Here is an 11498-nt window from a genome sequence, read left to right as displayed (position 1 = left end):
AGAGTTGCATAGCATTTCATGCTGTGGGCTTACCATTTTGACCCAATCTTTGCTTTTTTGGAGCTTTGCAATTCTTTTTCCCGCCCCCATGCTGCACAAAATGTTATCAGACATCCAGCCCTACCTGCTGAAGCATCTATAAATGATAAATATAGACTTTCTAAGTCAAAGACTGTATGTATTTAGTTGTTACTAGATTGTTTCCGCCAAAGGCTGTTAAAAATCCTTATTTCTACCAGCGATGTATTGGAGTCCCCATTCACCCCAGAAGAGGGCAATATCTCTTTGTAACTTTAAATTTTTTTTTTTCAACGTTTTTTTATTTTTATTTTTGGGACAGAGAGAGACAGAGCATGAACGGGGGAGGGGCAGAGAGAGAGGGGGACACGGAATCGGAAACAGGCTCCAGGCTCCGAGCCATCAGCCCAGAGCCCGACGCGGGGCTCGAACTCACGGACCGCGAGATCGTGACCTGGCTGAAGTCGGACGCTTAACCGACTGCGCCACCCAGGCGCCCCTCTTTGTAACTTTAAATGGCATTTTTATAACCACTCAGGAGATTATTTTTCTATGTTTTCTGCCCGTTTGGATTTGTCTTCTATCAATTGCCTGTTATCTCCCTTGTCCATGTGAAACATAAATTGGGCTGGGGTGCCCGGCTTGCTCAGTTGGTGGAGCACACAACTCTTGATCTCAGAGTCACGAGTTCAAGCCCCCACATTGGGTGTAGAGATTCCTTAAAAAAATTCCAAAAAAAAAAAAAATAATAAATCGAGTTGTTTATCTTTTTGTTACCAATTTGCAAAGTGAAGAAAAGAATCCCATAACTAGTATTGTTGAGTCGTTGGGTATGTACATTTTGTGTCTCTTTTAAAAGCATTAGGGAATAGCATACATGTAGCAAAATGTACAAAGGTACTTTTAAAATATGGTTAATAGAATTAATAGCGTGAAGAACTGTGTTCCTTTTCGCACCGTGAATACAGGATGTATCCAGCAGCCAGATCAGGAAATAGAGCTACATCAAAATTTTTATTTTATTAAAAATTGTTTTTTAACGTTTATTTATTTTTGAGAGGCGGAGAGAGATCGAGTGCAAGCGGGGGAGGGGTGGAGAGAGAGGGAGACACAGAATGGGAAGCAGGCTCCAGGCTTTGAGCTGTCAGCACGGAGCCGATGCGGGGCTCGAACTCATGAACCGTGAGATCATGACCTGAGCCAAAGTCGGCCGCTTGACCAACTAACTGAGCCACCCAGGCGCCCCCACCTCAGCTAGGATTTATAATTGCATATGGTGTGAGGTAGGGGTTTAATTTGGTGTCTAAATGGCTAGCCATTTGTTCTGGTGCTATTTATTAAATAGACCTGGTTTTAAATTTCAGCCCTGCCCCTTATTAGCTGGGTGGCCTTGGGCAATTAGGCAGGATTTGACATCGCTGACCACATCCTTTTTGAAATGTTCACTTTCCTCAGCTTCTGTGTCGTAAGACTGTCTTGATTTTCTTTCTGCTTCTCAGCTGGTCTTTTCCTCTCCCTCTTCGACTCATTCTTCCTTCCTTGACCATTAGACTATTCTTTTTTCTGCTGGGTGATTTTTCATCCAGGTAATGGCTTCAGCCACCACTAAAATGCAAGTGACTTCTAGGTGTTTATGTCCAGCCTGGAGTTTTCAGATGAATTCTGGAACTGTGTATCTTCCTGCCTGGTTCACACCTGTACTTCGATGCCCCACAGGGACCTCCCATGAATATTTCTAAAATGGTTTATGATTTTTCTCCTCCAAAATCAGCCCTCTTCCAGGAGTTCCTGTCTAAGGGAATGACATGATTGTCTTCCAGGTACAAAAGCCATGCATCAGAGCATCATCCTTGACCAAACTCTAGTGTGTCCCCTCTTGTGTTGAGTACCCCAGCCCATAGCAGGCGCTGAATATATACTGAATGGTAAGTATCCAGCTCACTCCCTGGTCATGTTGCTGTTATCGCCCAAATATCTTATGAATCAGACCACCCTGATTTATTTCCACTCTCCCCACCTGGGTCCAGTCACCGTCTCCTTGCACCTGGATTTTCTCCCACCCCCTCGGTGACTTTCCAGCATGCACCTTGGCCCCCATGAGGCCGAAGCTCAGATCTGATCAAGCGACCCTCAAACGTGAGTCACCGTTTTCTGTGGCTTCTCACGACTCTTAGGATGGATCCCAAGCACTTCGCCACGGCCTGCCTTCAACCTAGTCTCACCCGACTCACTCCTGAGGCCCTCTTCCCCTAGCTTCCCTGCCCTTCTTGCCGCCCTTGAGGATGCTTTGACTACCCTGTCCCCAGGGGACTTTGTCCGCACTGTGTGCAAGGTTTATTTATTTATTTATTTATTTATTTATTTATTTACATTTTTAGAGAGAGAGTCTGAGAGCAGGGGAGAGGGGGAGAGAGAGAATCTTAAGCAGGCTTCACACTCAGCATGGAGCCTGACGTGGGGCTCGATCCCACAACCCTGGGATTGTGACCTGAGCCAAAATCAAGAGGCGGACACTCAACCAACTGAGTCACCCGGGAGCCCCTGTACAAGTCCTAAATAAGTGGGGAACCTTAAGAAATTCAGGAACTTTGTACCTTACCTTTAAAATTACAAAACATGAGGGCGCCTTTTGTAAAAAAGCAGGAATATGTACACATCGGATTGCTTACTAAGAATATAGCCTTTAGCCAGGTAGGGTGAAGTATTCCTGTGTTAGAATTTTATTTATTCTGTATCTTGTCAGCCTCAGAGTGGGACATGCCCTTGTGAGCATTTACAAGAGCCTCAATGGGTAATTGTTATATTACCCCTAATCCTGAGAACTGTATTACTAGGGTATTTTTTTAAATAGGAAATAAATCTACCCCCTGTACCTTTTAGGACATTGATTTTTTAACTATTTAATTCACCAACTGCCTTTATTTGATCTTGTAATTAATTCAGCCATTATAAAAACTCCTCAGAGTCTCTGGCGGTTAGCAAAAAAGCATTCCTCTTCATTGTATCAATAATGAAAGAAGACTAATTAAATGCTGATTAGAGGGGCGCCTGGGTGGCTCAGTTGGTTAAGCGCCTGACTTCGGCTCAGGTCATGATCTCACGGTCCGTGAGTTCGAGCCCCGCGTCGGGCTCTGTGCTGACGGCTCAGAGCCTGGAGCCTGCTTCCGATTCTGAGTCTCCCTTTCTCTCTCTGCCCCTCCCCCGTTCATGCTCTGTCTCTCTCTGTCTCAAAAATAAATAAACATTAAAAAAAAAATTTTTAAAAATGCTGATTAGAGCAAAGACAAAGTTCAAAGACAATGCAGAATCCCCATTTTTTTTTTTCCTTGACATTCCCAGGCCTGGAATGCTCACCTCCCCCTCACACACCCCATCCTGACTGTCCTTCTGTGTTGCCTCCTCAGAGGTGACAAGTACCCCTCTTTGCTTTCCCCACATCAACTTCTCCATATTTTTTTTTATTAAAAAAATTTTTTTTTTAATGTTTATTTATTTTTGAGACAGAGAGAGACAAAGCATGAATGGGGGAGGGTCAGAGAAAGGGAGACACAGAATCTGAAACAGGCTCCAGGCTCTGAGCTGTCAGCACAGAGCCCGATGCGGGGCTCGAACTCACGGACCGCGAGATCATGACCTGAGCCGAAGTTGGCCGCTTAACCGACTGAGCCACCCAGGCGCCCCAACTTCTCCATATTTATCACAAGGGTACTTATTAAGTTATCTGTACAATTCTCGGATTAGTTTCTGTCTCTCCTGCTATACAGTGAAGTCTATAAGTATTGTTCAAACCATGACACTCGAGAGAGAAAGAGGGAGCTATTGATAATTCTGCTGGGTCAACAGGCCCACGTGGGCTGTCCCAAACAATCCAGGATGTATAACCACCCCATTTAAAGATAAGGAAGGAGCTTTTTTCTCTCTGTCACATACCATTATGTCCCTGATTCCTTGCACACAGTTGGTGATAAGATCACATACTAAGCCATCCTTGGTTTCTTCATCTGTGAAATGCAGTTTAAAAAAAGTTTTTTTAATGTTTTATTTATTTTTGAGACAGAGAGAGACAGAGCATGAACAGGGGAGGGGCAGAGAGAGAGGGAGACACAGAATAGGAAGCAGGCTCCAGGCTCCGAGCTGTCAGCACAGGGCCGGATGCGGGGCTCGAACCCACGAACTGTGAGATCATGACCTGAGCCAAAGTCGTGCACTTAACTGACTGAGCCACCCAGGCGCCTCATGTTATTCGTTTTCTTTTTTAGTTAGTTAGTTTGTTTGTTTATTTATTTATTTATTTTGAGAGAGAGAGAGAGAGAGAGAGAGAGAGAGAGAGAGAGAGAGAGAATCCCAAGCATGCTCCATGCTGTCAGCAAAGAACTCACAGCGGGGCTCGAACTTACGAAACGTGAGATCATGACCTGAGCTGAAATCAAGAGTCAGAGGCTTAACCGACTGAGCCCCCCAGGTGCCCCCGTTGTTGGGGACTGCTTTCAGTCTGCCCCCATCCCCATCCAGGACTTCCTACAGGTGTCCCCTCCCTTACGTGGGCTCATTCAGGCCACCTCTGCTCACAGGTGATCACAGCCCCCTGACCTGCCACCGAGACCCTTTTAAGTAACTCCCTTGGAATTTCGAATTTTCACACCTCTTGGAATTCTGCCAGGAACAAGGAGGCTACCAGAGAGCAGGGCCCTGGCTCCCAAGTTGTAGCCCATCCCTCCTCTTTTTAAACTCCTCTTCCCCTTCCTACCATGCAGGCCTCCCGCGCCTGGCATTGCTGGCCCCAGCGCTGTCCACAGCTTCGGAGACAGGGCGTCCCTGGGGTCTAGAGGTGCACACCCGATCCCCTTGCAACACTGACCCAGGGAAGAGCCCCAGGCAGGGTTTGGCAGGAGACTGGGGGCTGCCCATTCAGGGAATTCTGGGGTCTCAGGGTTCCATAAAATGTCCAGAAGCATCTGCTGGGGGGGTGGGGGGTGGGATTCAGCCGTAAGTAAAACGGAAGTTCTTGCGCGCACTTTCCAGTGGGGAAGTCACACAGTAAATAAAGAAACTAATAATTTTTTAAAGCAGTTTCACATATACCGTATTTCACGTAGGCGGCGCGACTAGCGTGACTAGCGTTAGGCCTGGCAGGTAGCGCGCGCCCAATGGAACATCATCATCAGCTCTGACCTTGGGCTTGGTTTTGGCCCTGGGAAAAAGACGCGGCACCCTTCTCGGCGGTTCCCTCCTCCCACCGCCAGAGGGCGCGCCGCCCCCGCCTGTCCTCACTCTGTGCCGCACGCCTTTCCCTAATCTTAATTGCAGCGGGGCAGCCTCTTAGCCTCGCGTGGGACCTGTTCTGTGATTTTCCTGGGGGCCTGCCTGTCCCAGGGAGTGGTTTGCTGCTAATAGCAGCAATAGCAACCCAAACCATGAAGAACTAAGAGCCAAGAGTTACTGAACTTATGTTGATCCCACAATGCCTATAGGCACAATCAGCTAGGATGCAGAGAGGAGGCTGTTGGGTCAGAGGGACCAGCGTGAGATTGGGGACCAGGGGGAGAGAGAGAATCCCAGACGGCCTCCCCACTGACAGCACAGAGCCCAATGTGAGGCTCGAACTCACGAACCATGAGACCATTTCCTGAGCCCAAGTCGGACACTGAACTCGTTGGAGCCACCCAAGTGCCCCAATAGCAGACACTCCTGGAGGCCTATACCTACACCCATGGAAACTTCCTGAAGCCAGTTTTCCACCATGAGGGAAGCCACAATTAGTGTGGTCAACTCTTGAAAAGGCAGAAAAGATGCAGCGAGTCTGTGGCAATATTGCCGGGCCTCCGGATCTAGCCTCTCCTAGTATCAGCCCTCTTAGGAGATTCTTCTGCCCTTTGACACTCGGTAAGTTAGATAGATTTTTACTAATTTCTTCTTTCAGCCTCTCAACTGACTAGGACTGTTGGATTTATTGTATCTTTGAAAGGTTGCGTGATCTAATGGCTATGGAGGGTGCAGAAATGGTCCTCCTCAAAGATGTCCACGTCCTGGGGGTGCCTGGGTGGTTCAGTCGGGTTGAGCGTCTGGCTTTGGCCATCAAGTAACTTTGCAGCTACAGTTGATTCTTCCGTGGGCTCCTAAGCAGACCGATGTGGAAGAGTGGCCTGGTTGACAGGGAGATGGGCCCACAGGGGTAAAGACCAAAGGACGGGGGGGGGGGGTGGCCCCACCACAAAAGGCCTTGGAGCAGCCGGGACCCGAGTACTTTAAGGACGAGACGCCAACTTATGAGGAAAACTTCAGAAAGTCATTATTAAGGAGAGTGATCCTGGCGGGGGGGGGGGGATCCATGGGGAAAATGGGTGGTGGGCAGTAAGGAGGGCACTTTTCGGGATGAGCACTGGGTGTGGTACGGAAGGGATGAACCACTGGTTCTACTCCTGAGGCCAAGGCTACACTGTATGTTATCGTGAGAATTAAAAAAAAAAAAATCTGTATTATGCAAAAGTGAAAAAAAAAAAAGAAGCCTGTGTTGGCATAGATTTCCTCTAATTTGAACTGATATTGTTGGTGTTTGATACAACACTAAGGAAGTCGATGATTTGGGTTTCTGAGAAAATCACATGAAGGGCCACTTGGCGGTGAAGGCGGTTTCTTGTCTAAAGTCCAACTCCCAGGTTTCTGCCTGGCCTGGAGATTTTTAAAGGGGTTTAATCAGTTAAGGGAGCACAGTGATCTGTGACATTTCTGGCTTAGGCACAGAGTCCGTGATGCCAGCTACTGAGTCAGCTCAGTGCCCAGACGTTGTACAAGAAGTTCTAGTTCCTTGGTGCCTGGGGTTTGGGCAGGTTGTACAAAAAGGTCATTCCTTAGTCTCCAGGGCTTGTGCAAGAGGACCGTACTCTGTTCTTTCTGCAAAGGAGGACCAGGTCTACAGATGCGAAAAGGGAGATCAGTGAAGTCATCTGTGTGACCTGAAAAAGAAACATTTCGCGAAAAGGTTGCTGAGCTAATCAGGAAGTTTAAGGGGGCTTCAAAAAGACTTGCTGGCCTCTGTGGCCTGAGAAAGTCCTGGTCCCTTATTGCCCAAGGCCAGCGGTCTGCGAATCTCAAAGAAAGCAAATGAGTTCTGTTAACAAATCAAGGGCCTTGAGTCAACAGGCAAGGAGTGTGATACCTGGAAGCAAGTTAGTCCTTGAGACTGGCCAGGCTGGAGGGCTGTTACATACAGCTTGATGCATGCATATAAATGAGCCCTTCTCCCCTAATTTGGCAGGAGTCTGTGTGGGTTGGTATTGGCTTTTTCTGTTTTCTGTGTAAACATTTTTTTCAATGTTTGTTCATTTTTGAGAGAGAGACAGACAGAGAGTGAGTGGAGGAGGGGCAGAGAGAGAGGGAGACACAGAATCGGAAGCAGGCTCCAGGCTCTGAGCTATCAGCACAGACCCCGATGCAGGGTTCGAACCCACGGACCGTGAAATCATTACCTGAGCTGAAGTCAGATGCTTAACTGACTGAGCCACCCAAGTGTCCCTGTTTTTTTCTTTTTCTTTTTTTTAATGTTTTTTAAATGTCTACTTATTTTTGAGAGGGGGGAGGGGCAGAGAGCGAGGGAGACACAGAATCTGAAGCAGGCCCTGGCTCCAAGCTGTCAGCACAGAGTCCCATGCGGGGCTTGAACCCACGAACCACGAGATCATGACCTGGGCCAAAGTCAGACGCTTAACCGACTGAGCCACCCAGGCACCCCATTTTTTTTTCTTTTTTTAACAAGGAACGCTTCATGGATGTGTGTGTGTTCCTCATGCAGGGCTCTGCTTATCTTCTCTGTATCATTCCAATTTTAGTATATGTGCTGCCCAGGCAAACACTGTGTGGGTTGGTATTTGCACACGCAGGTTTCTGCAATGCCTGCCCGTGCCCATGGCACCCTACCAGAAGACTCATCTATGGGGACACACCGCTCACACAGAACAGCTGATGGGAACACAGACACAGAAGAACTCCATTCCTGTCTTCTCAATGAATTAGTTGGGTGCTTCATTCATAATTCTGAACCTACCAGCAAGGAGTTCCTGGCCACATGGAAGAGAATGTTCTGGATAAACCGTACAACTGACTGGAAAGCCAAATCATAAACGTTGTTAGCAGGAGAACGAGTCTCTGTATAATTAAATTATCTTCATAGAAATCCCATGAAACCTAGGGTCAAGCAAGAGGCAAGGCTGATTGAGTCAGCAAGTAAGAACAAAAACAAAAACAAAAACGAAAAAACCATAAGCGGGGGCGCCTGGCTGGCTCAGTCAGAAGAGCGTGTGACTCTTGATCTGAGGGTCATGAGTTTGAACCCGCATTGGGTGTAGAGATTACTTAAAACAAAACAAAACAAAACAAAAAACCACAACTTTAAAAATATCTTTAAAAAAAAATAGAATCCAAGTTCTTATGTCCTCAAACGTTTTTATCCAAACTGTTTCCAGGGGGACCCAGGGGGGGCTCAGTTGCTTAAGTGTCTGACTTCAGCCCAGGTCATGATCTCACGGTCCGTGAGTTTGAGCCCCATATGGGGCTCTCTGCTGTCTGCACAGAGCTTGCTTCGGATCCTCTGTCTCCCTCTCTCTGTCCCTCCCACACTCGTGTTTCTCTCTCTCTCTCTCTCTCTCTCAAAACTAAATAAACAGTTAAAAACAAAATGTTTCCAGGGATGGACTCGACTTGGATAAGAAATACGCTGGAGCCCCCCAGTTCCCACGGTATTTACAAATGCATTTACTTTATTGTACGCTTACAAGGATCGGCCGGGGGAAGTGTTGTTACCTCCTCGTGGGTGGAGCGCACTGAAGTTCTGAGACACTCAAGTCACTTGGCAAAAAAATCCCACAGCTTGTAAATGGTAGAGTTGGGCCCCTAAGCCCATGAGAGAGAATTATAAGCATATTATTTAAAACTACGAAGCGGCTGATGCTGGAAACTGGTAACAGGATTGGACTCAGGAGTGCCAATGGGGGTGGAGGTCTTTTAAAAGGAAGGGAGTCGGAGTTTTGTTTGTTTATTTATTTATTTTAAAAGAAATTTAATAGTTATTTTTGGGAGGGACAGAGTGTGAGTGGGGGAGGGGCAGAGAGGGAGGGAGACACAGCATCCGAAGCAGGCTCCAGGCTCCGAGCCGTCAGCACAGAGCCCAATGCGGGGTTTGAACTCACGAACCATGAGACCATGACCTGAGCTGAAGTCAGACGCGGGAAGTGAACCCACAAACTGTGAGATCATGACCTGAGCCGAAGTTGGACATTTAACTGACTGAGCCACCCAGGTGCCCTTCCATTTCTATACTAAGATAGTATGATACATATCCCCTCAAAATCCCAAAGCACACAGGTATTTTTTTACAGCTGCCTACATTTCCATTTTGCAAATAAATTGTAACTTATTTCATTTGTCTCCTTTTGAAGGCCACCTAAGCTTTCCCAGTCTTACCCTAAAAACAAGACAATAGACTTCTTAAAAATGTGTATATATATATATATATATATATATATATATATATTTTTTTTTTTTTTAAAGAGAGAGATAGAGAGAGAGGGGCAGAGGGAGAGAAGGGGACAGAGGATCCAAAACAGGTTCTGTGCTGCTGACAGCAGACAGCCCAATGTGGGGCTTGAACCCACGAACTGTGAGATCATGACCTGGGCCAATGTCGGATGCTTAACTGACTGAGCCACCCAGGCGCCCTGAGATGATAAATATTCTTACACTTAAGTCTTTGTGTACATATTAGAGTGCTTCGCCAGTAACAACATTAGAAGGGGAAATTCTGAAGCAAATTGTGTGTGATACATGAGTCATACGTAAAGGAGACACTGAAACAATATACAATTGATTATGTCCTACATTATCAAGAAACATGAGGTAGGATGGGCCCAGGGTTTTAGTTCCAAGTGTTAAAACACATTCTGGATGGCCTCCAATGTGCAGTTTGCACGAATTCCAAGCCCTCCAAACGTGCCTTACATAGACATTGGCAACATCTGGGTAAGGCTTTAATCTCTGTAGTATTCAGCCAATGAGGAACTAGGGGAGGGGCTTATATGCTAGGAAATAAATCGTCTGCTGTAACTGCCCCAAGTGCACCTGTCCCTCAGACACCTGCTTTTGCAAGAACGTTGATTAAAGACTTGCTTCACTGTACTCCAAGTCTCCGTGTCCCTCCTTTGATTGGGTCGGTGGGCTTATTTCTAACACAAAGTGTCTCCTTTCTTTTTATTCATGGCTTAAAAAAAACAACAATCATTTCTTTTCTTCACAAGTATACAATGTGGGTAGGCTCATTTCTCCTTCCCACAGTATTAGCTAGGGTGGCTTGATTGGGCCTGGAGGATTTGCTTCCAGAACATCTCATTTGTGTGCCTGGGAAGCTGTTTCCGGGTGCTACCTAGGAGTTCAGTCTAGGAATGTGGGTAGGGACCTTAGTTCCTGCCCACGTGGCTACTGATGCTTCCTCACAGCCTGGCAGCTGAGCTCCTTGAGCAAGTATCCCAAGAATCTTGGACAGTAGCCACAGGGCTTTAAAAATAAATTTTTTTAAATGTTTTGTTTATTTTTGAGACAGAGACAGAGCATCAGCAGGGGAGGGGCAGAGAGAGAGGGAGACACAGAATCCGAAGCAGGCTCCAGGCTCTGAGCCGTCAGCACAGAACCCGACGCGGGGCTCAAACTCACGGACCGTGAGATCACGACCTGAGCCAAAGTCGGACTCAACCGACTGAGCCACCCAGGCGCCCCGCCACAGGGCTTTTTTAATGACCTTCTCTTAGTATTGTTTCTTTGGAACCATCCGGGGTTAAGATAAATGTGGGGTGTCACCTGTGATGGGGTTTTGGAGTGGTGGGGGTTCAGAGCCGATGGCCAAGAAAGAATTCTTGAAGCATCTTTGGTGCAAAAGGGTGATTTTATTAAAGCACGGGGACAGGACCCATGGGCAGAAAGAGCTGTGCTGGGGTCGTGAGGAGTGACTGGTTATAAAGTGTGGAGTTGGGGGGGGAGGTGAAGTCAAGAGGAAGTTTCTTTTTTTTTTTTTTTAATTTATTTTTGGACAGAGAGAGACAGAGCATGAACGGGGGAGGGGCAGAGAGAGAGGGAGACACAGAATCGGAAACAGGCTCCAGGCTCCGAGCCATCAGCCCAGAGCCTGATGCGGGGCTCGAACTCACGGACCGCGAGATTGTGACCTGGCTGAAGTCGGACGCTTAACCGACTGCGCCACCCAGGCGCCCCCAAGAGGAAGTTTCTTAAAGGGATTTCCATAGGCTGAAGGAGACACAGATTACTGGAGGCCTAGCTATTGTCAAGCTAAGGTGGTTTTTCCTTCTAGGAAAGCATTAGCATTAAGACAGTAGGGGGTTCCTGGAGATTCGACTATTGATAAGGTTGCCTTTTTCTTGTAATTTACTAAGATATTTGTAAACTGATGGAGATTCAAGTCCTGCATGACTGTGACCTCT

The 11498-nt window shown here is 47.1% G+C and overlaps 1 non-coding gene across 1 annotated transcript; it reads right to left on the bottom strand.

Annotated features, from left to right (window-relative positions):
- Positions 1 to 7762: 7762 nt before the first annotated feature.
- Positions 7763 to 7868, bottom strand: LOC131500555 (U6 spliceosomal RNA). The gene has a single exon (XR_009256359.1). It is a non-coding gene; the product is annotated as a U6 spliceosomal RNA (small nuclear RNA).
- Positions 7869 to 11498: the final 3630 nt, after the last annotated feature.

Source organism: Neofelis nebulosa, chromosome 17, assembly GCF_028018385.1.
Source record: "Neofelis nebulosa isolate mNeoNeb1 chromosome 17, mNeoNeb1.pri, whole genome shotgun sequence".
NCBI classification, from domain to species: Eukaryota; Metazoa; Chordata; class Mammalia; order Carnivora; family Felidae; genus Neofelis; species Neofelis nebulosa.
The sequence above is the reverse complement of the archived record's forward strand: the minus strand, read 5'-3'. Positions and strand labels throughout refer to the sequence as shown.